Genomic DNA, 26361 nt, shown 5'->3' with positions numbered 1-26361 from the left:
ATCGCGCGCTTTCTGGCCCTAACCAATCAATGCATTTCGTATGCTTGGGAACCCATATACACTTCGCTATTAGGGGTGGTCATTTACAAGCATCGTACTACTCCAGAAGTCATTGACTGCTAAATAAATGAACCACTAGCTACTGGGCTTTGGAGGGCCGGCGAGTGCCACATAATAGGAGCCAATCAACAAAGGTTTTAGAAAAAAAATCTTTTTAGGCGCAGCTTGTCATACAGGTCAGCCTGGTCACAATAATAATGCTGCAGAACTACCATTAATGCCGCTGTATACAAATTCAATGCAAGACGTAGACTATATTTATTATATTTTTTTGTACTGTAGTCATGAATTTGGCACAAATTTGGGTTCTGCTGAAATTGTTGCCGCCAGATGTTTGCCTCAATCGACTCTTGACATCACAATAACTACCAGAAACTCTCGTTGTCCGTTGATTCATGGCAGCACCGAGCGGCGAGTCGATGGCATGGAGTCCATGATGATGGAGCATGCATGTTTTATGTATGAAATCGGAGCAAAATGACTGCTCGACACTCTCAGACTCAGTACTATAATGTATGTCATGCATGCATGTCATGAAAATAACATGGACATCAGACATAGCAGTTTACCTTATTTTCTACGATGACTGCGCCGCACCCTACGGTGATATTTTCTACAAGGTATGTTATAATGTTATAGAAACGGTTAATTTATTGTAAATTCTATATATATTTTTTTATATTTTTCAAACTATATACTGTTGAATGTGTGGGGGCGTTGCCTTGGCCTTGCTATGGGGCTTGATGCTAAGTTACAATAGCAAATAGTACGAGGAAACATACAAGAAACTTCACACGTAAGATGAGCGACTTGACACGTAAGATGAGCGATGTTGCCAGGTCTGAACATGCTTGAATGCTGTACCGGCGTCAGCTGAATTGTATTCAAGTACGCTTAATAATAATAATAAGCTGAAATCATACTTGATCACCGAGCGATTGCGATGAAACGCTTTTGGAAAGCGATGGGCAATCACCGAATTTTGCGATGCATCGCTCATCGCTTCTGCATTTATACTTAAATCAAGGCGATAGCGATTGCAGATAATGACAATTAAAATATTCTAAATGTCACATTACATTTTCAAATCATCAGTTGCTGTCAATAATTATTGCTTTGAACAGGCGGTGGATGACATTTAATCGCAACACGGAAGTAAATCGGGACAGAATTTCGCGGCTGCCGCGATCACTGGTACGAGCCATTGAATTTGTGCACTGAGTAATCGGAGCCTAACCAACACAGTGAATTTAAAACTGTCATCGCCTCGACGTGCCCAGTAATAATCAAATTTTACTGTATTTAATTAATTTGAAGGTTAGCTTTGTGGCGTTCATTATCGAACCCCAACGGTTTTAGCTTGTATTAATATTATTTGTTTTAAACATAGGCCTACTTGTTCGTGATATTTTAAGCATTTTAACATTTTAAAATAATCCCATTCAATTACACGGCTGACAATGGAAATTTACGGAATTTAGAGAATGCACGGCGTTCACCACCTGGCTTTGAATTTATTAATTAATCACCAACAGTTAATAATTGAGAACTTAAGGTAAATTAATTAGCAAAATAATACATCCAGTTGGTTGTATATGATTGGTTGACGCATTCACGTGTCAAGCGATATCGCAGGAAAGTTGAGATTTCTTCAGACCCCCTATGTTTGACCTTGAATTTGAATGCATTTTTATCATTAATAGAGTATGACATGAATATAAATTATCAAACACGGAAAAACAGTGGCATGATCGACGGGAATTATAAATAAACATGGGTTCGCCCATCGCAAATAACAAAGGAGACAAGGAGTAAAAGTGATCCCGCCTGGGAATCGAACCCAGGACCTCTAATGTTTACAAATTATCAATTTTCATATTAAAAATACAAAACATCTTTAATTTTTTTAATTTTTTTTTTTAGGTCAACCACGAATGATCCTAGCATCTAGGTCTAGGTCCAGGGACACTCCAAAACCGAAAAAAAAAAAAATTTTAAATTTTTTTTATTTTTTTTTTTTTTTATTTTTTACAATTTCTTAAAAAAAAAAAAAAATGGGGAGGGACTATACTTGAACGTGGGACTATACTCGGACGGATCACGGTAAGTTCAGTAATTTAATTGAAGAATTTCTTCTCGCCCCCATACACTGCCTATAGCACGTGCAGATATAGGTAGTGTATGTGCTCCGTCCGTAATTCGGAAGTCACATAAAGCTGTTGGTCCGTGTTCAGTAGGATTCATCCCTGTGCACGTTAAATTTTTTGCCTATTTTTGCTTTTTTCTCAAAAATTATAACGCGTTAGTGACAAGTAAGATATGTATATTATAGGGACAAGGACTACAACTACTGCACTGGAAATTCAGCAACTCAAAGCAAGTTATTGATTTCTTGATCAAATATTGGTTTTTCCTCATTTTTGACTGTAACTCCACAACTGTTGTCTGTGCTGAAATAAAATTTCCAGTGCAGTAGTTGTAGTCCTTGCCCCTATAATATAAATATCTTACTTGTTACCAATACGAATTTTTGAGAAAAATGCAAAAATAGGCACAAAATTGGCCAGGGGTGTAGTACCACCTTAAGTGCCCTCCCAGCCACTGCCACTACCACTACCATGTACGCAAAGTACTAGTCGAATAATCAGACCCAGAACAAAATATTAATTTCTGAGTTCTGGGTCTGAACTATTCCATATTCAATCATGAAATCTTGATGCTAAATTGGACAAAAGAAGCACATGGTCCTACTTCACAGTTTTTTAATCCCCTATTCATGTTGCATGAATCACTCTATTGTGGACCATTTGATACTAGAGTATTAGGACAAGCGGAACAGTTTTGACAGGCCCTTTGTCTACCTCTCTGTTTGTAAACAAACGAGGAGGTCGAAATTGTCCTCCTCTGCGAATATGAAAGTCAGCGTAATAGTACGGCACTAGCAAAGTACATTGTAAGGTGCGTGCATGCTTTCTACAGTAGTACTACCGTGCTATGTGTGTTTATTTCAGAGGAGTCACTAGCGTTCCGAGTATATTCCCTTTTAATTTACCCTAGATTTGGTGATCTGGTCCCATTCATAAGCTTTATATTTTAATATTGATCAGTAAATTTACAATATTATGACATGATAGGTTATTATTCTTTATGCAAGGCCAGAGTTGCTCGAGAAGTCTAGCCACAAATTTGCTCACCGATAGCTTCACAGTCTAGGTTGGAGTCCTTTGCATTCAAAATCTTGTCAGATTCTCTGAAGAATGAAACCGTGTAAAGCAATGGAAGCTCAGAAGTAAACATAGCTGATCACGACGGGCGATCGCATCAAAAATGTTGCTAAAATTGCACTTCAACTATATTTTAGGCAAATTTTACTCAAAAGATACAGCTGACTCATCGAAATAACTTTCATCAGAGAATTAATAACAAAAAATGTCAACACTTTCCGACTGAAAAACGATAGCAACACACTCTAGCATCTAGCAATCAAACTGTTGTGTGCAAATTCAAAGCTCAAGTTCTCGAGTAAGGCTAGAGACCATTGCATTCAATTCAAAATGTAGTTGCTCTTGCTGAAGCATGACACTGTGTAAAGCAAATAAGCAGTGGAAGAAAACACAGCCAATCACGATGGGCGATTGCATCAAAATGTTGTTAAATAAAAATTGCACTTCAACAAAATTTTAGACTACAGGTTCAAAATATAGCAACCAAAAGATACAGTTGACTCATAGAAATTAAACATTTCATCCAAATTTCAACATTAACAGAATAAATAACATCTGTTGTTGCAAAAAATGTCAACGCTGATCGACCAAAAAATTAGTATGTGCATTAAGCGAACCTACTCAATCCAACAATGAAGCCCATTCAATGCAGCGGTATTGTACCAAGCTGGGCATCCTTTTTGACTCCAAACACACGGTGCGGGTATTTGCTTGCGACTAAAATCTTGTTAAAATATAAATCTAAAATCTTACCAGGTCAAAAGAAAATCCAACATGTTAGTTATCAAAGTCAATTTACTCAGCTCTAGCCTCTAGTCATCACATTTGGCAGAATTTTCATGACAAAATCATCTCAAAATCGGTGGGTCATGACCATTGACTGTGCGCACAGCCACACAATACTTCTGCCAGTCAAATTACTGTGTGTTTGGAGTCGAAAAAGGAGTGGTACGATATAGCAGCGTTGAGCGGGGTTCAGTGTTTCCAGCAGCATTAAGCGTTTCTTTTGAACCAATCTAGGAAAAAGAAGACGCTACAAAACGCAGCTACATGTTTGAACTAGTGACGGGTATGTCTACCGGCATCGCGAAGTAGGGGCCTATCAGGTACAAAGCATTTTTTTTTTTTTAAAGGGGGTCATTGGGTCAAACAAAATAAAAAAGGGGTCAAAATGGTTTTGGCATAATTTTGAAAAAAATGAGCAAAATTTGAAAGTTTCGGCATTATTTTGTTGCATATTGAATTTTCGGGCGGGAATCCGGGTACCCGAAAAATACGGGGGGGGGGGGGATAATATAAAAATATAAATTACTTGTTATTCATGGTTGGAAACTGGAGAATTACTGCTACAAAAAAATGCTATTTTTTTAATTCAAAGTTGGATAAAGTTGTACAATACATTTTGATTATTTTGCTTCTATTGAACAGGCAGGGACATATTGAATTAGTATGCATTGCTAGCTGTTCAAGAGAACTGTTTAATAAAGCAAAAGTAATTAAAATGTACAACTTTATCCATCTTTGTAAAATGAAATTGGCATTTTTTTTTTTTAAATTGCAGTATTTCTCTGGTTTCCAACTTTGAATAACAAGTAATTTTTGAAGGCCTATTAACTTCCTTTTTTTTTCAAATTTTGTAAAAAACCAAAAGAACAAAAAAACATCTTGCCAAACAAGTACAAAACGAGTCCACATAAACTTCAGCTGAAGTCTTGTATCCTAGTATTACATACATTGTTCCGACATTATTTTACTTGAAACAGATAAGTAATCAAAATTAACAGGACTGATGATTTATTGCAGCCACTTTTAGGTCGTCCAGACGAAAAGACCTTATGGCATAGCCATAACATGTCGTGTGTCCGTCAGTCAGTGTGTTGGTGTTTCAGAGTGACCATGCGTCCATCAACAAATGACCTTTTCTCTAAATCCCATAAGCCTTTGCAGGTAGACCTGAGATGTCATCATTGGCATCGAGGGGATGCGCACATCGTTTAACGAACATCATTACTGTGCATTGCAAGTCGGTGTGATGTTAAATAACGACATCTTGCGTCTAAACACAAAGAATTATGGGATTTACCAAAAAGGTCAATTATGCAAGGCTTTTCTGGCATTTTCAGGCGTATGATGGGGGGGGGGGGCTTCGGGTATGGTATGTAACAGGAGAAACAAATGTCAGGAATTTTTGTAAAAAAAAATTAAAATAAAAGCTTGCATTGTTAGGGGATAGCGTAATTTAGACTTAATTGAAGACTCCACCTTTGTGACTTGCTTAAATGTTTATCCAAATATACGATTGTGAAGATTATTGTTTAGCGATCAAGAAGATGATGATGCATCCGAGATAGGATGTGAAATATTGCCACTCATCAAAAGCGTAAGTCCAGTAGATCAGATTATAATCTCAGTTCCTATTTATCCAAATATGTGTATTATAGACCGTTTCAATATGTCTTATTATATAAGGGGAATTGCAAGTATCAAAAACTGATCAGATACAATTTCTTTCTACAGGTTATATTGTCTTTTTCCAGACTTTTTAAGGATCTTAGCAGATGAAGGATGTGTGGAGATTCATGAACAAACAAGAAAACTGATGGTGTCTCTGCTTCAGGCAGCCAAGTTTAAGTTCATGCAACTGTTTCATGAACTGATAAGTGAAGTGTGTTAACTCTTAGCTGGTAAGATGACAGGCGATACATTTCCCAAAATCATGTGGTACCATACATGTACAGTGGCCATTGGATTGCACCCCAAAATTGTCTTAGAGAAATTACAAAGTGTCATTCTGTTTTTATTTAATGATGTTTTCAATGTCAAATGACAGCATGAATGTTAACATTCAGTTGATTTAGAAGTATACATGTAGCGGTACTACACATACATGTACCACTGGAAGCTGTAGCTTGATTTCTGTTTGCACAGAGTACATTTGGTCAAAATAATGGTTTCATTGTTATCATTTTTATGTCCAAAAAGGGGAAAGAAAGAAAGAGAATAAGGTGAAAATGAACAATACTAGTACCTTTTCTTACAAATAGACATCTAAACTTCAGTAGGAAGCTGTGTAATCCCCATGGCTTTTCATCCAGCATGCCACTGCACCCCACCCACTGACTAACCTACTATATTTATATACTAGAATTTAGTAACGATAATTACATTACTAGTGATGAACCGATCCACCCGAGATCGGAAATTCCTGATCCCTTATCAAAATATTTTCAGATCTAGCTTTTTCAAAGAATGACAATATCAAAGAGTTATCTTTGCCAGTTATTCTACCACATTTTGCCATTGACGAGATCAATCATTCCAGTGAGTACACATTCAAAATTCTTAAATCTCTCCTTCTATGCAAAATTTTGTTTTACAAAATGGTCATAAATTTAGATTACACTTACAAAAACAGCAATAAAACTCTAAAATGTGGTCAAAATATCAATATACTGTTACCATTATATTCATTTCTTCAGGAAGAACTCTCATTGATTTACACAAGCCCAAAGCCTCTCATGTTCCAGTGTTATTCCAATTGTCATTTGCTTCAGATGGCTATAAGGTAGGGTTTCATCAATGAATGAGTGCGTACGTGTTTGCCGACAAACGAGGACACACACAAGATTTTTCACCCTAAACTGTGGACCTACTTCCAACCGAGGACCGTCCTCGGTCTCAAACTGAGCTGCAAAAGACCTCAAATGCATGCTAGATGCTTTAAACGCTATTTTTCTGAAACCGAGGACCACACGTGTAAAAACTACCGTCCGCAGGTTGATGGCTAATATTCTGTTTCGTATTATACGCCAAAAAAATCCACCATTTTAGTCCACGGTTAGGCAATGAAAACATCATACACACGTCCTCGGTTAGATAGCAAAACACAATGTCCACGTTTGGAGGCAAACACAGACAGGGTTGTGTGTGGGTTGGTGTACAGTGTTGGTATTAAGTGGTGCGGTGGGTTGGTGAGTGAGTGATAGGGTAGGTTGGTGTCAAGGAGTTATTTTATCAATTTTCTTTAGAAAAATCACCCATATCCAGTGAGAGTATTACTCATTCACAGGGACTGTTAGAAAATATGTGAGCTAATTTCCTCCTCTTGCCCATGAGCCTGTAGGCGGATTAATGTGTGGGAGCGGACGGATTGGGTAGGTTGGTGAGCTTAGTGGATAAGTAAACAAGGAGTAAGTACATCAACATGTGATAAACTAACCAATAAATGACAGAGAGTGCATGAAAATATTGGACTGTTGCAGTTGAAATCCATACACTCACAATGGAACACATGACCGTCTCCCACACAGGGAATGTGAACTTCAAATGGGATTACTCCCCTACCAACACAGGTATACTTGTGTGTTTGTGAGCTTGTGTGACTTTCTTGTGTGTCTTTAAAGTATAATATGTATCTTCTGTGTCTTTTTTTCATACATGTCTGTTTTTACATATTGTGTGATGACCTCTTTTGCATATCTGTCTGTTTAGTGTGTTTTTGCTTGTGTGGGCTTTATCAATACCTTCAAAGGGGACCCCTATACCCATCTGAAAGACCATGCTTCTGTGGCTAGACGCACAAGTAAAAAATGACACACAAGATGTATTCTTACAAAAATCTAAACCCCTTGTATGGAAGCTTAAGGTTATGTTTTCCATAGGGGTATATGGATTTCAACTGGAATTGCCATTGATGATTGAATAAACATATATATTGGGTGAATGAATGCGACACAAATGAATTAATGAGTAGGTTAATTATATAATTAAGTTTATACTTTATACTTTTTGTGCCAAAGTCTCTTTTGGTGTGATTTTTTGTTGTAAATGTGACATGTCATGACCAAAAATCTTTTTGTTTTTTACCAAAAAAAACCAAATTTTTCACTAATAAAATACATTATCAGTCATATTTTATTACCAAAATCACATTTTGAGCAGGAATCACAATTTTAAGCAAAGTCATGTTTTTTACCAAAAAAATTTTTCTACTAAAAATCATGGTTTTATTTGACTAAAAATCATGTTTTTGACCAAAAAGATTCTGAAGACATAATAATGATAAAATTGGATGGATACTTTCGCATGACACCAGAATTTATTGATCTCGCTAGAGTTTCAAATATTTGAAAACTCTAGCTGGACCGATAAGTTCAGGTATTACGCTCAATTAGTCCAATTTTATATCAAAATTGGTACGCCATGTGTCCCGAACTCGCCACCCTTAGCGTTACATGACAAATATTATAAATTTTTACACCAATCAAGTTTCTAATTAGATTATCTCCACAATTATCAACCCTAAACTAGCAAAAATATACATTTTTGGAAAGCTGAAGGCATAAGCAAATATACACATTTCAACGCATTATACAGGGTGACCTTCAAGTTATACAGGGTGGAATAAAAAAGATTCGAATAAAAAAATGGGTTACTTAATGCATTGCTTAATGTCAACTTGCAGTAATAAATTTGAAGTAAACAACATTCATTTGGTTAGAGGATCTGGAGCCCACTGACTTTGGAAGAAACCAAAATCACACTTGTTTGGTAATCTCGGAATACAGGGTGTCCCAAAGTATGTTAGAATTTTTTACAATTCAACATATTTTGAACTGAAACATTTTGCCCCTAACCCATACAGAAAAAGTAAGTCCATATTTAGATTCTTCATCAAATTTCCCTTCAGAAAATCTATACTTTGACCATGGTAGGATAAGTAATTAAACATTTACAGTAACTTTTAGATTTTGAAGACATCCACATTACTTACTACAGTGTTTAATATGCAAGCGGGTAGTTTTGTATGGAAAAGTTTGTATTTTCTAGACTAAACCCATGCGCATATTTTGGGGGCTTTGGGGGTAAAAGCAGGGGGCGGCCAAAACGAAGGGGCGGCGGAAGAAGAAGGGGCGGCAAACGAAGGGGCGGCAGAAGAAGAAGGGGCAGCAAAAAGAAATAGTAAAGAAAAAAGGGCAGAAAAATTTTGATAAGTATAAAAATGTTGAAAAAATTGTACTATATAACAAATTGTGTTGCTTTTAGGGCGCTAGCGATTAGAATTCGTAGGAGCGGCCACGGTATGCCACTGAAACCAATCATAAATGATTAAAAACAATTAGTAGAATTGTTTAGCTGTAAGGCCATGAGTCTTTTAGATGCTAAATAGAGTCAAAAGCCAATTTACAGCCTTTACAGAAGCAGATTATGCACTAAAAATACCAATCCCATAGAGTTTGTGTGTACCACATCACCCACCCCATCCCCCCCCCCCACCTCCGCCACCCTGCCCATTCTGCATTCAATGAAGCACAGTGTCAGTATTAAAAAGGCTAATGGAATTCTTTTTACAGGGTTCAAAGTGCATTTTATTTACCAATAAAATGAGACCACAAGCATGACTACATGTATAACTTCTTGCTTGGCAGAGATATCATCATTTAATTTGAGTCACATTTGGGAAAATGTAACATCGCCACCTTTTTTTGGGTGGCGCGTCCAAGACGTATGACCGTACGATGGTGCACCTGGGCGCCCCACTTTTTTGCAAAGAAAAGAAGAGAAGAGAAAAAGGAAGGGGGAAAAGGAGAAAAAGAGAAGAGAAAAGGGAAAAAAGGAGGAGAAAAAAATTGCGCGTATAGTCGTGATAGTAGGCACATGCCTAAAAATTGCGCAGTCGGGTCGATCGGAAGTAGGTCTTAATATAGCCCTGCAATTATTTTAGGCATTGCTTGAAGGCGGGTCCCGGTTCCAGCACTCCGTGTATACCGCGGGTCACTCATGCTCGTCGGCGAACTTTGAAAAAAAAACCCTTTTGAATCTCATTTCGCGAACTTTTCAGGATAAAAACAACCCTATTTTTTAGCATTTTCGCGAATTTGTTGCCCTTCTACAATGCCACAAATAATATTTCCAATATACCCCTTTTTGATGGAAACGCATTAATTAATGTACGGCACCCACAGTTGTATATGCATCGTATAATTTATGTGACCTAATGTAATGTGCACTAAGCGGAATATAATGAAACTGAAATTAAGTAAATGAATTGAATAATGAAACTACGATGATTTATACATGTGATTGGTGCCTTTTTTCAATTTCAGCGAACAAGTGTATGAAAAATGACCCTTTTTTCTTATTGTATTTCATGAATCAGCGCTTCTTTAGTGCAACGGTGCGGATACTCGGAGTGTCAGAACTGGGGGCGCTTGTGCGAGTCCTCGTCATAAAAGCATGTGAAAATTACTGCCGGCCCGCCGATTTGCAGGGCCCGTCACATTTGTCAACAAAGTAGGTATTGTTAAGACGGACTTCATACTGAGTCTTTATAGTAGGCATGTCCACTAAAAATTGAAGTACTTTTAAATTGATTCAGACCTAACTTATTGGATGGGAATTGATGAAAGAAACATTTTGGAGTTTAATAATCTTAATCGGACGTTTCATTCCAGAGATATGGCCTTTCGAGTGTCACGGTTTTATATAGGGCTGCTAGAACATGTTAAAAAGTTTAAGTCCAAGAAAGAAATACTAACAGAAAGTGCAACTTTAAGGTACTTTTTCTTAATGTATTTATTAACTATCTTATCTGGAACATTATATTTGCTTATAACAACATGAAAATAAGATCATACTGAAAATTTAATCGATTTTGTTGACATACAACAAAAAATATAAGACCTCAAAACCCATGGTTTGTTTGGTGAAACCTCAAGCATGATCATAGATGGCCGCCATGGAAAATATCTCCATAGAGGAGATGAACAATAAGTGCATTATTTCAAATGAAAAGCGGTAGTCTTAAACATTGTTCAATCTTTTAAGGGCAGCACATTTTATCTTCAAAATTATTATATTTCATCATGGCATAAGTTTGGTAACATTAATCACTACCAATTTTGAGAAATTTGCTCCAACTCAAAGGTTATCTTTACTACATTGAGCAATACACTGTGTGTGCATGGAAGCCATGATGGTCCCCGGTTTTTATACTCCCTAATGGAGTTGAAATGGACATGGTAGTGAGAAGTGCACGGGGAAGCGCATGATTTGAGAGGGGCAGCGGTAGGCTTAAACATTCTTAAATTTCTTAACATCCTACACATTTTGTCTTCATAAATAGTTAAATTTTATGAGTATGTAAGTTTGCTTGTCTGATTCACTCCAAATTCGGAGATAATTGCGTTTGAACACCTGATGCACGGAATGGTGTCACTTCAACCTGTTGTAGTTCTCATCTCATTAAATGTTTCATTAAAAAAAGTTGATCTCTTCATGCAGGAAGGTCCTCTCTATTTACTGACCAAACAGGAAAAAGTTTGGTTAATGTTTTCTGGTGGAATCAGGAATTTCTTGAAACACCCTGATATAGGCCTACATTTGGATCAAAACAAGTATGTACGCCATTTAACAGGCCTGGGATTTCTTGTATCGATCAGTTTCTCCATAGACAATACGTGTGTGAGTGCACGCACACAGTAAATGAAAAATCGTTCTAGTGGAAACTGTATTGAGAGTGGGCATCCCTATTTATAGTGTAAAAATGATGCACCAAAATGGCTTCAGTTGGACCTTCATTTTGCAAAATTTCCCAAGTTCTGATAGGGGAACAGCCCCCCCTCAAACACCCCTATGCATAGTGGGTAAACAAGTGCCCATTTTCGCTTCTGCTTTCAACATTTGCCAGTTTAGGCCCTATGTTTAACAGAATTTATAGGCCTACAATAATAGGAAACCTACTTTTCCACGAAAGGCTTCATAGACCGTCATTTCACAAATTTTCGGCTTTTTCAAACTAAACTTTTCTCACTAATAGTTCTAAAATGGTCCACCAAATCGCTTCAATTAGGTCTTCATTTTGCAAAAGTTTCTTACTTCTCAGGGGGGTGACAAACAAGTGCCAATTTTCGCTTCTCCTTTCGACATTTGCCAATTTATGTTTCAACATAATTTATAGGCCTACAATAATAGGGAAAACTTGTCCATGAAATTTGCGTGAAAGGATTCATGGAACGCTCATTTCATAAATTTTCGGCTTTTTCAAACTAAAGTTTTACACAATAGGCCTAATAGTGCTAAAATGGTCCAACAAATCGCTTCAATTGGGTCTTTATTTTGCAAAAGTTTTTAACTTCTGAGCGGGGGCACATCCCCCCTCAGACACCCCCCTGCGTCGCGCAAGCACGACGCGATGGCCGCGATTTACATTTTTTCTGTGTCATATTGGGTCCGTGTATTAGGCGCCCCACCTTTACGCCTTTCTACTGGCGCCTGCGATGGTGGCGTCATGTGCTGTATACGTTTATGTCACATTATTTGCATATTTGTTAATATTAATGAGCTCATTTGCATATTTTGCCTACACTTCCATTAATCCACTCTCCAGCTTTTAAAACGCAATCAACTTCAAACTTGGTATATTGTGATAGTATATCGTGGCCTCATGTGGTGTATAGGTTTATGGGGCCACCTTAATTCTGAACAGCGTAATTCTAGTCTGTTTGTTTTTAAATCTGGCGTTACCATGGATTCATCAAATTTATGCAAACAAACAATTAAGTTGCAAGTTCTTTCCTTTTCCCCTTACTTGGGCCTTAAATCAATTGTAAGTCTTTGTGAGACAGGCTCCAGAATAAGTGGTACATGTAGATTCTTCCAATATGAGAATATGCACAGAGCTGCTACAACATTAAAAAAAATTAAGGGCATAAATCGGATGGGGCACAAATAATAAAGTCGGAAAATCTCGCCCCTTATTCTGGCCTTAAATCAATTGTCTGGATCGATCATAAGTATGATGTAAAGGCAAAGGCCCAAAGCTTGTGAAAATTACTGTGAGCCCATCATATTTTTCACCAAAGTCACTATTAAGACAGACTTAATGCTGACTTCAACATCAATCCGTGCATGCTTTTGTAATTACAAATCTCAAGTAAAATTTGGCAAATTGAGTTTGGGCCCTTTAATTTTTTTTTAAAGCAATGATAATATTGTAAAAATGATGCACCAAATGACTTCAATTGGACCTTCATTTTGCAAATTATTCAATCGTCTGAGGGGGAACATTCCCATGGGGTGGGGGTGTGACACCCTTTGCAATCTCTAAAAAAGAAAAAGGGAGAGAGAAGGGTAAGAGAGAGGGAAAGGTGGCAGAGGGATGAGATATGAGATGTGTCTCTCATATCATGTGAGAGAGGGGATAAAACTAAATAAACTACAATTGTTGGTCATATAGGCCCTATTGGGCCGGGCTACATGTAGGTGGGCCTACAAAGATGTTGGCCAGACGCGTTGAGGTGATGCCTGGTGATGTGGTCCATTACAGGTGCATACGTTTTCTTTATTTTACTGAAATAGGCAAAAACCAGTACCACAGGGTCAGTGGGCCCATGCCCAGTGGCCATGATCTAAGGGTGGGCTTCAACATTTTAGAGGAAAATATTAATAATAAAATACTGGAAGTCAGAATATCATCACACACAGTCAACGCCATTTGAATTTTGGTATTAATATAGCAAATTTTTGTGCGCTTTTCCCGCTTAAGTAATTCTGGGGACATTTCAGCTGTATGACTTGGAAAATACTTGGGTTATAGTTGTGGTGGAAAGGTGTAACACTTCAAACGGAAGAGCCAGTGGTGGCAATCATGTTGCTGTGCCCAAGGGCCAGCAAAAAATAAATCCAGCCCCTGATACCAGCAAAAATTATTTGTTCACACCCCACCCCTGAGAAATTGGTCTAGCGACTGACCGACCAGTGGCATAGCCAAAAGGGGGCAGCGGCCCCATGAAGCCTTGCCCATGGGATGGTCGCCGCCTCGATATTTAAGATTTTTAGGCATTTTGTGTACTTTTTTGACCATTTTTGTCAATGTTTTCCCCCATTTAAAATTTGTCTTGCCCCCTCTGAAAAAGCGATGGTCACTTTCGCCTCAGTTTTTGACATCATACACTTTATGTGTTAACTAATAACTTAATAATTTGGCCTATATACCGTAGTATAATAGTGAATAGTGGTCTACAAATGGCTTCAATTGGGCCTTCATTTTCACACATTTGCTAACTTTTTCTACCTAAAATTTTACTTAATGTTTAAAAGCAATAATTCATACAGTAAAATTGTAATAGTGACTTCTATTTCAAAGAAAAAGCCAAATTATGTCTGTGATGTTTGCAATATTTTGAAATTGGAGCTGTTTTTCATTTTATTATTGTGAATCATAAAAATTCAGAAATTGATAAGTTGGTCAATTTTTCGCTTATCTTGCTACCAGCTTTTCCTAATGGTGAACTTATATTGCCTTCATTTATATTCAACCAATTTCTGCAACAAACTCGCCCAGTTTGTTTGAAATGTTTTAAAAGGGTCCTTTGTCCTTGAAGAGCAAAAAGGGGATTTTTTCGGTTAATTTGTTCCTGCAAAATAGCTACACAATTGCTGTAAATGTCCTTGAACATGCAGGCAAAATAGGGGGACATTTAAGCTCAGGAACAAACATGTGTTACCCTATAGAATGGTAAATGATAACACCGGGTGTTAGCAGCACAACTGGCAAAGAATTTGTGCCATGAAGTTGTTGTATGGAAATGTATAATGTTAACATTTAAATCTACTGCCTCTCCACAGAGAAAATTGATCTTTACATGGATTTAAACCACACCAGAAGTTCTGCATAGATCTATACAAGATGATGGCACAGTACTCATCAGGCAATATTTTAGCGATGATGTGAGTGAAGTGATTTGGTCACATGGCCCAAGACAGGTAAAGCAAATCGGCGGGAAAATATATGAGTCTGGAATGTGGGAATGTGAAATAATGTGATTATGTGCAGAATAGGGCCAATCCAGTCGAGTTGTATTCACCATCAGCAAATGTGATGTAAACAAAACAAAGATTGGCAGTCAAATTGCCACGTAGGATTTATCGTAGGATTTATCAGAGGAAAATGCTGATGGGAAAAGAATTTATTGCATGAAGAAACAATATGTTAACCCTAACTGCCAAGCATGGGATTTAAAATACTATACATGTACCATTTTCCACCCTGATGTGGCAGTGACATCAGTGCACATTTCATTGGCGCAGCTATACATGTAAATCGATAGTGTTAAGCTAAAGGCGCAGCATAGATGCGAGCACGAAACAGTTACATCAAAGCGTTAAGCGTCACTCTGCGACATCAGGGTGAAAATAGTATAGTTTATGCACTCTCTGATCAATTTTATATTTGTTTTAGCAGTTAAAGTAATTGCATCTTGAACATGTAGAAAGCATGAGTTGCAAAATGACACTGCACTGTAAATTGTAATACATGTAACTAGCCAATGATTGAGGGGCTGTGTAATAATTATGAGTCCCCGAAACAGCCTGCCAAAATGTTATTTGCATATTTATGAATATTAATGAGCTTATTTGCATATTATGTCTACATTTCCATTAATGTACTCTGCAGCTTAATCACAATGACTGGTCAACTTCAAGCTTGGTATGGGGATTGGATATGGTGGCCTGATGTGCTGTATAGCTTTGTGTCATGTTATTTGCATACTATGAATATCAAAGAGCTTATTAATATATATGTATTTATGGGGCCACCTTAAATTATGAATCCCATAATTCTAGTTTTAACCTTAAAATGGCTTCCTAACATATTCCAATACATGCTCATGTAAGCGTTATTATAAGCATTATTATACAAACCAAATTTTCACGATTGATCATTTTGAATCCAAATTATGCACATGTGCACGTAGTGGGTAAACATGACTTGGGTCTATTTCATGCAACTGTTGATATTTTAATAACTAGTTAATTTATTCGGCAAGGTCAGCTGATAATTGGCATGTTGATAGCGCATGTAGCTGTAGGAATTGATCAGTTTTATATTGCACCAAAATCTTGAAATTGTCATTTGCATCCATTATCTCAAATATGGTCATTTTCACAGTAAAGAGTGTAACTTTGGATTTATTAGGGTCAAAATGGCATACAACTAAAATCTGTTCCTGTTTACTGAAATTGTGCATAAAAGTAGTTTAAAGTAATCATGCATTAAGTAAGTCAACATGTTTTGCTACATTGTATGTTTGTTGCAGTTTTGACAAATTTTAACATCAATTGTCATTTATAATGGAAATTTCGTAACCTTAAAGATAGTTTTTAAGTTTAGATTTAAAATATCTAACTTTGTGTACAAAATTAATACTACTTCGTAAAAGGAAGTTCCACAGAAATTGGGAGTTATTTTGTAGAATTGGCAGTTAAGGGTGGTCTTAACCATGGAATTATGGAAACTTTCAGGCTTCATAACTGCTAAATTATTAGTCTAAAGAATATAAAAGTTACATTTTTAGACTGGAAATGACTTGCTAAATTCATCTGTGAGGTCCAATTTGGGCCAAAATTCTCATTTTGGAGAAAAATAAAAAAAAACGGTTTTTTTTGGCCCAATTTTTTTCGTGCAACCTGTTTCACCTGTTTATTGGGATTTTCTCCAAAAATGAGCATTTTGGCCCAAATTGGGCCTCACAGATGAATTCATCAAGTCATTTCCATTCTAAAAATGTATACTTTTATATTGTTTAGACTAATAGTTTACCAGATTTGAGTCCTGTTTATCAAGGACAGTCTGTGTAGCTCAGTGGTAGAGCCTTGCCTGATAAGCAAGAGGTCTGTGGTTCAAGTTGCATGATGTTTGCCAATTATAATATATAATACTATATATTATAGTTTATAGACCCCCACCATCAACTGAAAATCGTCTTTGTGTTTCTGATTTCATGGTTGAAATTGAGGATTTCATTGGCGAAATTTCTTTGTTTCCAAGAAAGGTCATTACTTAGGTGACTTCAAAGTGCACGTTAACAAGCCTGGTAAATCTGATGTTAAGCGTTATATGACTTGTCTTGAAACAAATGATTTTCATCAATATGCAATGAAGCCAACGCACAGAAGTATCTCAATACTTTTATATTGTTTAGACTAATAGTTTAGCAGTTATGAGGCCCGAAAGTTTTCATAATTCCAGGGTTCAGACCAACCTTAACACGACAAGTGATCATTAAAGTAATATATTGATCTCGCACACTAGCATGTAAATGTAATGTGTTGTTTGTACTGTTCACCCTGACTGCTCATATCCAGAAATACCAGATTTGAGTCCTGTTTATCAAGGACAGTCTGTGTAGCTCAGTGGTAGAGCCTTGCCTGATAAGCAAGAGGTCTGTGGTTCAAGTTGCATGATGTTTGCCAATTATAATATATAATACTATATATTATAGTTTATAGACCCCACCATCAACTGAAAATCGTCTTTGTGTTTCTGATTTCATGGTTGAAATTGAGGATTTCATTGGCGAAATTTCTTTGTTTCCAAGAAAGGTCATTACTTAGGTGACTTCAAAGTGCACGTTAACAAGCCTGGTAAATCTGATGTTAAGCGTTATATGACTTGTCTTGAAACAAATGATTTTCATCAATATGCAATGAAGCCAACGCACAGAAGTGGGAATATCTTAGATCACATTATGTCTAGACCATCTGAAAAATTAGTGCGTTCCTGTGAGGTTGAAAGTGACTTTTGGTCCGATCATCTCATGGTTGTGTGTCAAATTGATATTGCTAAACCAGGCCTGTCTAAGAAAATGGTTAAATACCGCAATTTTAAGGCCATAATTCAAATTCAGTTCAAGTCTGATCTTTGTAGTACTCTTAGTACCTTACCATCTGATGCTTCTTGTGAACAGTATCTCAATGAGTTTGATGATATGTTATGCTCCATTATGAACAACCACGCCCCTGAAGAGACTAAGTACCATACTATTAGACCACGTTATCGATGGTACAATGCTGATATCAGAGAGCAAAGAAGGTTGCGACGTAGGTTAGAAAGAAAATGGAGAAAACATGACTTACTGGAAGACAAACAGGCCTATCTGGAGCAAAGGATGCATGTCAACAAGCTCATTGAGAGAGCTAAAGTTGTCTTCTATCATGAAAAATTAGCTAATTCTGATGCTAAGGGTATTTCTCAAACTGTAAATACCCTGTTGAATAGATCTGGTAAACCTTTACCATCTTGTGACTCCACTCAAAACTTATGTTACAAATTTGCTGACTTTTTTGATACTAAGGTTGCCATAATACGTAGAGATCTTGATAAAGACAATTTTTTCAACTCTAGTGAGATACTTGCTTCTGCTGATGAAACCTATATTTCCTCGTTCATAGACTTTGAAAGTGTCTCAGTGGATGAGATCCATAAACTGGTTTCCAAGTGTCCAACTAAATTATGCAAGCTTGATACCATACCTACCTGGCTGCTTAAAGATCATCTGGACACTTTTGTACCATACCTCACTACTTTGAACAACATGTCTTTATCTCAAGGTGTTTTCCCAAAACCTTTGGGTCAGGCAATCATCTCTCATATCCTAAATAAACCATCCCTGGATTGTAATCAGTTGGCCAATTATAGGCCTGTGTCAAATATTAAGTTTATGTCTAAGTTGATTGAAAAGGTAGTTTGTAAACAAATTAATCAATACATGTCTGTGAACAATCTCAGTGAAATCAATCAGTCTGCATATACACCAAATAGGAGCACTGAGACAGCGCTCATCAAGATCAAAAATGAGATGTTGAATGCCGTAGACAACCGGGAGGTGGTGTTACTTGTGCTTCTTGATTTGTCCGTGGCATTCGACACCATTGATCATGATGTGCTGCTGTATCATCTCAAGAAAAACCTTGGTATCTCTGGAAATGTCCTGAAATGGGTCCATTCATATATTAACAACAGGGTCACGCAGGTCCACATTGATGGGTTTTTCTCTGAAGTTCGTCCACTGAGTTATGGGATACCACAGGGCTCAGTTGTAGGCCTGCTTACATGTATGTATGTCATCTATCGCTTCCTATCGGAGGAATTATTCGCAAATACGGACTAACTTATCACCTATACGCTGATGACACTCAGTTCTGACATCTTTCAACCCTAAACAACCAGGTGCCCTCCACGAAGCTCTTCACAAACAGGAATCATGCATTAGTGAACTGAATAACTGGATGCGCTTAAATAAACTCAAGCTAAACAGTAATAGAACTGAATTTTTTGTCACCGGCACAATGCAAACACTCAGTACTCTTAGCCCAATTGAACTTAAAGTTGGTGATAGTATCATAAAACCATCTGATACTGTCCAAAACTTAGGCATCATATTGGACTCTCGTCTCTCAATGACTCCGCATATTAACAGCATGATATCATCCATCAGTTCTCATCTTCGCAACATACGCCGCATTAAACGCTTTCTTGACCATGACACACTCCATGCCGTTGTCAGAGCTCTTGTTCTATCGCAGCTTGATTATGGTAATGCCCTCTTATATCGAGCCAAATCTAAAGATCTTGATCGGCTGCAGTCACTCCAACACAAGGCTGTCAAGTTGATTTTCTCTGCCGCAAGACTCGATAGTCCATCTCCACTTATGCATAAACTGCATTGGTTGCCCTTAAGAGAACGCATCAAAAAGAGGCAAACTTTAAAGTTTGCCTGTATATAATCAAATGCCTGGAAGGATCCGCACCTCAATACCTCATTGATTTAGTCTCGCTAAAACAACCTCATTCTGGACTAGTCACAAGATCATCAATGGACAAAACTCAAATCACTTCTCATGTGGGCAGAATTCAAATTGGGGACGGGCTAGAGCATTGCAAGGTGCCAATAACCTGCTGCCCAGTTACTGCGCATAAACTGCAAGATTGAGAAAATTGAGGCAAGCAGCATTGTTAAGATCCTGCTTTTGAAGGGTTGCAGTGCCTAGAAAATTGATGATGAAATGAAAGTTGTCTTCGGTGGTGATTGTGATATGTCACTGTCGCTTTTTGGAAAAGGAATTTTTATTTTATCACAGATTTGCTGGGCACTGTAACCCTTAAAATGGAACTTAATCATGCTGCATGCCTCAATTTTCTCCATTTGCTGGTTATCTTGATTATATAGGCAGGTAGTGACATCTAGCTCCTGTAAAAAAGTAAACATACTTATGAGACCATTTTTGCACCATAGTGTACATAAGGACCAGTGATTGCACTGACAAAATTTCATTGATATAGCTCTTTCACTTCTGGGCGATTTCTAAAACATTTTGATACCCCCTCGTATGTATGTATGTATGTATGTATGTATGTATGTATGTATGTATGTATGTATGTATGTATGTATTCTTCATTGTTGCGTAATTATTGCATTGCTATGCTCCGCTTGTATTATATATATTATATTGTACTGTGGTTTTATATGCAATAAAAGATATGAATATGTATGTATAATATAAGCCAAGCAAACAATAGCAAAGTATCATCAGGTATAGCAAGAAATGACCAGTCAGGCATTACAAGATAATACAAGGCATAATGAAGAATAGTCGGGCGTGGCATAGCATGGCATACCAAGAAATGGTCAAAATATCAAGGCATGAGGCGACAGCAAATTGCACTGGTCAATTTTCGCACTAGGGTAATACACACGGGTTAGTCATGCAGTATTACACTACATTTTCTCATAAACATAGCATAGTTGCCATGTACTAATGAATGCTTGCTTCAACCCCATATGATTGACCCAACATGATGGAGATTAACTATAATATAACTCTTGTTAATTAACTGTAACAACCTTTTTTGTGTATATTTGTGACACAATCAAGCGAAATGAGTCGCATGTCGACCCCAGTCGAAAATGAGTTTTACTTTTACATATATGTTTTTAAAGAGGACATTTAGAGCTTTCTGAAACTGAAAACACCATGTTGATACGTCTTTTCTTTTAAAGTTACATCAATTTATCAATCGCTGAAAACAATATAAAACAAAAGAATTTTAACACTTTCTTTGCCAATATCTCAAAATCAATATTGCGACATCCGACTCATTCCCCTTGATCGTGTCACATTTTATGTAGCACCATGTATCTTGGTGAATGGTACCATAAATGCCTGTTAATGTAATATAAGCTGTTAAATTATAATATTTGGAAATATTAAAATGTTAGATGCTGTTATAAATTGTTCATGGTTCATTGTTTTATTTTTCTAATGTGCAGGGCCAAATTGGGAAATAAGGATGCATGAGTAACATTGCAGCGGAAAATGATAGCTGATATGATGTGCGACAAACAGATACCTGATAGTAGTCAAGGAACTGAACCATATGTTGGAATTGCACTGGACAACACCATGGTTGATATCCGATGGATGGTGGGGACTTTCATGAGGCCATAGAAAGAGTGAACTCTAGTTGGCTACTGGTAAAAACATGAATCCAAGGGTAGTGATTGTTTAGCCCATCATATTCTTTGGCTTCAAGCTGACTGGAAAAGGATTATTTCATAAAATAACAGTAACTGAAATAAATGATAATTGAGCCTGGTTGTAACAATAGCTTTAAACTTCATAATTGTGACACAATCTGAACCACCCTAAAAGAGGCATTTTTGAAAATGAAGTTATTTATATCAGATAATTGTATACAAATTGCACAAGGTTTGAAAGGAGTGGTGGAAACTGTTTGTCCCTTGGTACTGGCTTCAGGCATACCACCTCAAACCCAGAGGGTGAGGGTTGGTAGGCTAATAGCCAGTACCGATAGAAAAATAGTGACCCTATTTCCCTGAAAACCAAGGGAGACCAGTGCCATTGCATTGATTGGTCACCCCAGGTTTAATAAGAAATAAATAAGTAAATACCATGTATATAGTATTTGTTTTATTACACCTCATACATACAGGGTGTCCCAGAATGATCTATACCGGGAAAGATGGAATTTTTTAGGTATGAAGGGCATGTTGAAGGGTCATATTGTTTTGCATTTTAAGTTCTACATATTAGCTTTTTCAGATTTTTTAGAGTTTAAAAATTGGACGTTTCTAGTAGAAGTTATAGAAGATTGCGTAAAAATGGTGAATTCTAAGTTTTGACAACGCAACCTATTTTGAAAATCTGTAACATTACTAACCGTTCAGCACAAAGTTATTTGGAAGGCATTTTAGTTGTGCCCTGTTCATATTTCCACTAAATAGCCGATATCTATCTATTATTTATGACGTTACGAAGCAATCATTATATGGAATTAAGGATTTGTGACCTAATCCCATTCTCTCTTTGGCGGTAGTTTTAAATATAGTTATTGTGGTGTGAGGTCCATGTCATTTGAAATGCTTGCAGAGATCGAACTGGTTGTGGTACAGAAAAGACGGCTCTTCAATTTACTGCACAACAGCGTGGATTTCTTTCAAAAACTTACTGTGAAGCTTCAGGTGCTCGGAAGACTGTAAGAACTAGAGCGAACATTTGGGCGAACATTGCAGCTTTCCGGCAAGCTTTAAGGCGCAACCCCAACAGTAGTTGTCGTCGAAATGCTGTGCCAAACATCCCACGTTCTTCATTTAATCGTATCGTGCCATTTTTCAGAGGTATGCGAGTCGTTTTTCATCGATTTTACATTATTGCATGCCACGCCAAAACAAATAAAGGTAGCGTGCTGAAATTAACAGAATAAGTAGGAGACATGTCCAACATTATAATGCAAGAATAGATACACTGCCCGTCTTCTATTTTTAGTTATTTTTGCAAACACGGTACAAATCATTCTGGGACACCCTGTATTTATGAGAGAATGACACCAGTTCATAACATTTATAGATAATAGGCACATACAGACCCCCTCGGCTAGGCCAAATTACGGTCTTACCTGTTTTTTAACTTAAAGATAAGCTTTGGATTTGAGAGCTCCTCTAGACTCTACAGAGGCGATTCCCTCTCCTTGCAATACTGCCCTCCCATGGCAAAAGGGCCTAACTAACAAATTGACTTGTACATGGTAACCCATCCTAATTTGGGTATTTATTAGAGTTATGGGTTAGAATATAAGTATTTTAAGTTTTGAATGGGTAGATAAAGTGTCTATTAACCTTCCTGAGGTGATAACCCCATTTCTCAAAAATGTTAGTTGGGCACTTTTCCCATGGGAGGGCAGAATAGGCCTACTTCTTGAACAGCTGTACGAATCATAACTTAGTGTTTGAAATCAAGCATTCTAGTTCAAGTGCAAAATCTGCTTCGGACTGCAAAGCACTTATTTTTCATGTTTCGTGGTTGCTGCCATTTTTTGTTGTTGTTATAACTAATTAGAGAATAAACGATAGGAATTTTTTTTTTTTTTTTTTTTTACAGAGTGATAAACGACAGGCAGGTCCAATACGATAAAAATATTGGATCTGCCTGTCGTCTATCATAGGTAGGGGATAGGCCAAATAAAAATTCCTATCGTTTATTCTCATTCGTAGTCAGTTAAATATTATTTTAATAACTGTAAACAATTTTTTAAAGCAAAAACTAAGTTACCGTCATAAAACTCCCTCATTATAAAATGAAGCGAAACTTGTTTACAACTTCACGTATTCTGTTAACGGCGTTCGCGTATTCCGCACTAGTCTACGCATCTAGCGCGATACATACTCACACCTCTACAGGCGTGTACGCATTATCAAGACGCATGATGGCGTGGGGTCGTCTACGGCCTGATAGGCGGCACCGAAATCATGCGATTGTCCAATCAGAAATGTGTCTACGAACTAGACCACTCCCACTGACTAAGAATAAGTTTTTAATTCCTGTTTTATCAAACTGAGAAACATGATAAAAAATACCAAGTCCGACGCTCACGAAAGGGAGTCTCTAAACTAAAGATGATGATAGCGTGAATAGGTGGGAAAACTATAGTCCAGTTAGATAGGTCTTACTGGGGATAGGTCAATCGACTTGGGAAGCTTCAGCCAGCGGGGGGGCAGTGTGACAAAAATGAAAGAGAAAATCAGGAGGACAAAGGAAAAGAAAACGGGCAAGGAGCCCATTTTCTACCAAAGATCAGCCCAATCATGGGCCAAAATATTGTAAAATATAACATTTTTGCACGCTATGCACGCATGTTGCAAAGATAAGCCATTTCTGTCCTGATAATGGGCAAAAATAGTGTAAAATACCAATTTCTTTTTGCACTACGCACGAGCATCATCACAATAAAGCCTTCTTTGGGAAGCTTGAAGACATACAGTCTCTATGTATTGTATGATGCAAATGTAATTCTTTTCGTCTGTGCCTCCGAAATTATATTTTTCCCCCTGACCAAAAAAGCTGGCTACGCCCCTGGGTTGCGTCAAGTAGCGATTGGCCAATGAATTGGTGTCATTCTCCTATAAATATGTATATGAGGTTTAATAATTTATCATACCGTATGCTCATTCAAAGTTTACAAGAAGACGTGTCTTGTTAACTTCATGAATTTTCAGTTTATCTGATTTTTACGTATTTTCCCAATTATATTGTTAATCTACATTGTTGCATATCAGATAAACAAATCCTGGAAAGAAATCTGTGGTATTTCAGAAACAAACTTTGATGGCAAGGGCGATCCCTAATCGTAGATTCAATATACACGTAGCCTGAATCCTTCAAGGCCTTGTATTGTGGTGCCCTTTTTAAACAAAATCATGTTGCTTACTGTGCATGGTTGTTCTATGACTGAAGGATTGATCATAGATTCCCGAGTTGTGGTACTTTTTAGCCCAATTTTGTCCTCAATTTGGGGGGGGGGTTATGAAAAAACAGTGGAAAGGGTCTGTTAAAAATCGAGGAATTTCGCATGGTTACCCACCTTTGTGTGGAGAGGGCCAGGTATCCAACATTGTAAATGTGCCGATTAAAAACAATCAACTACTTATAGTTTTGCAACTGTTACAGAAATCATTTGTATATATTTTACATGTATGCATAAATGTGCCATATTCAAATAAAGGGAAGTACACCAGATTCCATCATCCATGACAACATATATTGAGAGTTATTGACAAAGATTGTTATGTGATCTTTAATTGGGTGGTTTTTAAACAATAGAAACCCAGCAATTTTGACCTACTTCAGTATTACTTCAAACATTTATGTACATATTATTTAAGTGTGGGTTTTGGAGAATAAGTATTGAAAAATCAACACAACAATTAGTTAATTATGTTGAAGAAAACCCAATTTGCCCTCATGTAAGTCTTGATTACACAAGAAAATATATAGTATGTTTAAGGGACCTTTAGACTTGCTTTGAGGTGCACGTGCTTGGTTCAGAATGGTATTTGGAATATCAAATGAAAGTTCATACTAGCATCTATTGAAGTTAGCCTTGTTGCATGCGTCACACCTACAATCAACAAAATTAATAGTTGACACACCTTGACAATATGTTGGAACTCTTCATTGCCGCTCTTATAGTTCATTGAAATTAGTATAACTATGTTTGATGAGAAGTACATACCTTCTCCTTTCCCCTTCCCCCTCAATCAATGTTGGGGAGACTGGAGAGCCCAAATGGAAAAAGTGCTTTCATCAACATTGAACTGGGGGAGAGGGTGGTGATTTATATTTAGTTTGCCAGAGTGTGCCAACATTAATTTCCTTGATTGTAGCGCATTTATTTACACTCTTATTTGTAAGAAGCATATTCGAAAGGCTAGCATCGAACAATGTCAGTAGATGCAAATATGAATACAACATCATTCAGGTGTATACTCCCTTTTAATTGTTAGGTCTGAGAAGTATAGAGTTTGTGAATGATGTTCTATATATATAAGGCCGTATAAAATTAATATTTTGGTTCTCGTCCAGAGGATTTTCATGAATTGATGAGGGAGGGAGGTGTTTTTTTTTTTTTTTTTCAGTGTAAAATCAGCATTGTCTGTAGTTTTCGGTCTTTTCCAACAGTGCTCGAGGGAACGATGAGGCACTTTTTTTTTTTTCAAATGTGAGATTCTGAGGCGTGTATAAACCCCTAGAGTACCACAAAAAGACTTGGAAGTGGTCCTTGTTCTCTAATAAACTTATTTATATGTATGAAAAATTCATAAATCATTCCAAAGTCTAAAATAATTGAAAAATCTATTAAAAAAAAAAAAAAATCTGACAAATCCCAGAAATTGAGGAGGGAGGGGACGAGAACCAAAACATTAATTTTATACGGCCT

At 37.1% G+C, this 26361-nt stretch overlaps 1 long non-coding RNA gene across 1 annotated transcript; it reads left to right on the top strand.

The window, feature by feature from the left end:
* The first annotated feature begins 242 nt into the window (after positions 1-242).
* LOC140138007 (uncharacterized) lies at positions 243-23014 on the top strand. Its single transcript, XR_011856935.1, has 5 exons — positions 243-680; positions 5802-5968; positions 6764-6849; positions 14913-15050; positions 21398-23014. It is a non-coding gene; the product is annotated as an uncharacterized lncRNA (long non-coding RNA).
* The last annotated feature ends 3347 nt before the right edge of the window (positions 23015-26361 follow it).

This window comes from Amphiura filiformis, chromosome 17 (assembly GCF_039555335.1).
Source record: "Amphiura filiformis chromosome 17, Afil_fr2py, whole genome shotgun sequence".
Taxonomy (NCBI): Eukaryota; Metazoa; Echinodermata; class Ophiuroidea; order Amphilepidida; family Amphiuridae; genus Amphiura; species Amphiura filiformis.
The sequence above is the reverse complement of the archived record's forward strand: the minus strand, read 5'-3'. Positions and strand labels throughout refer to the sequence as shown.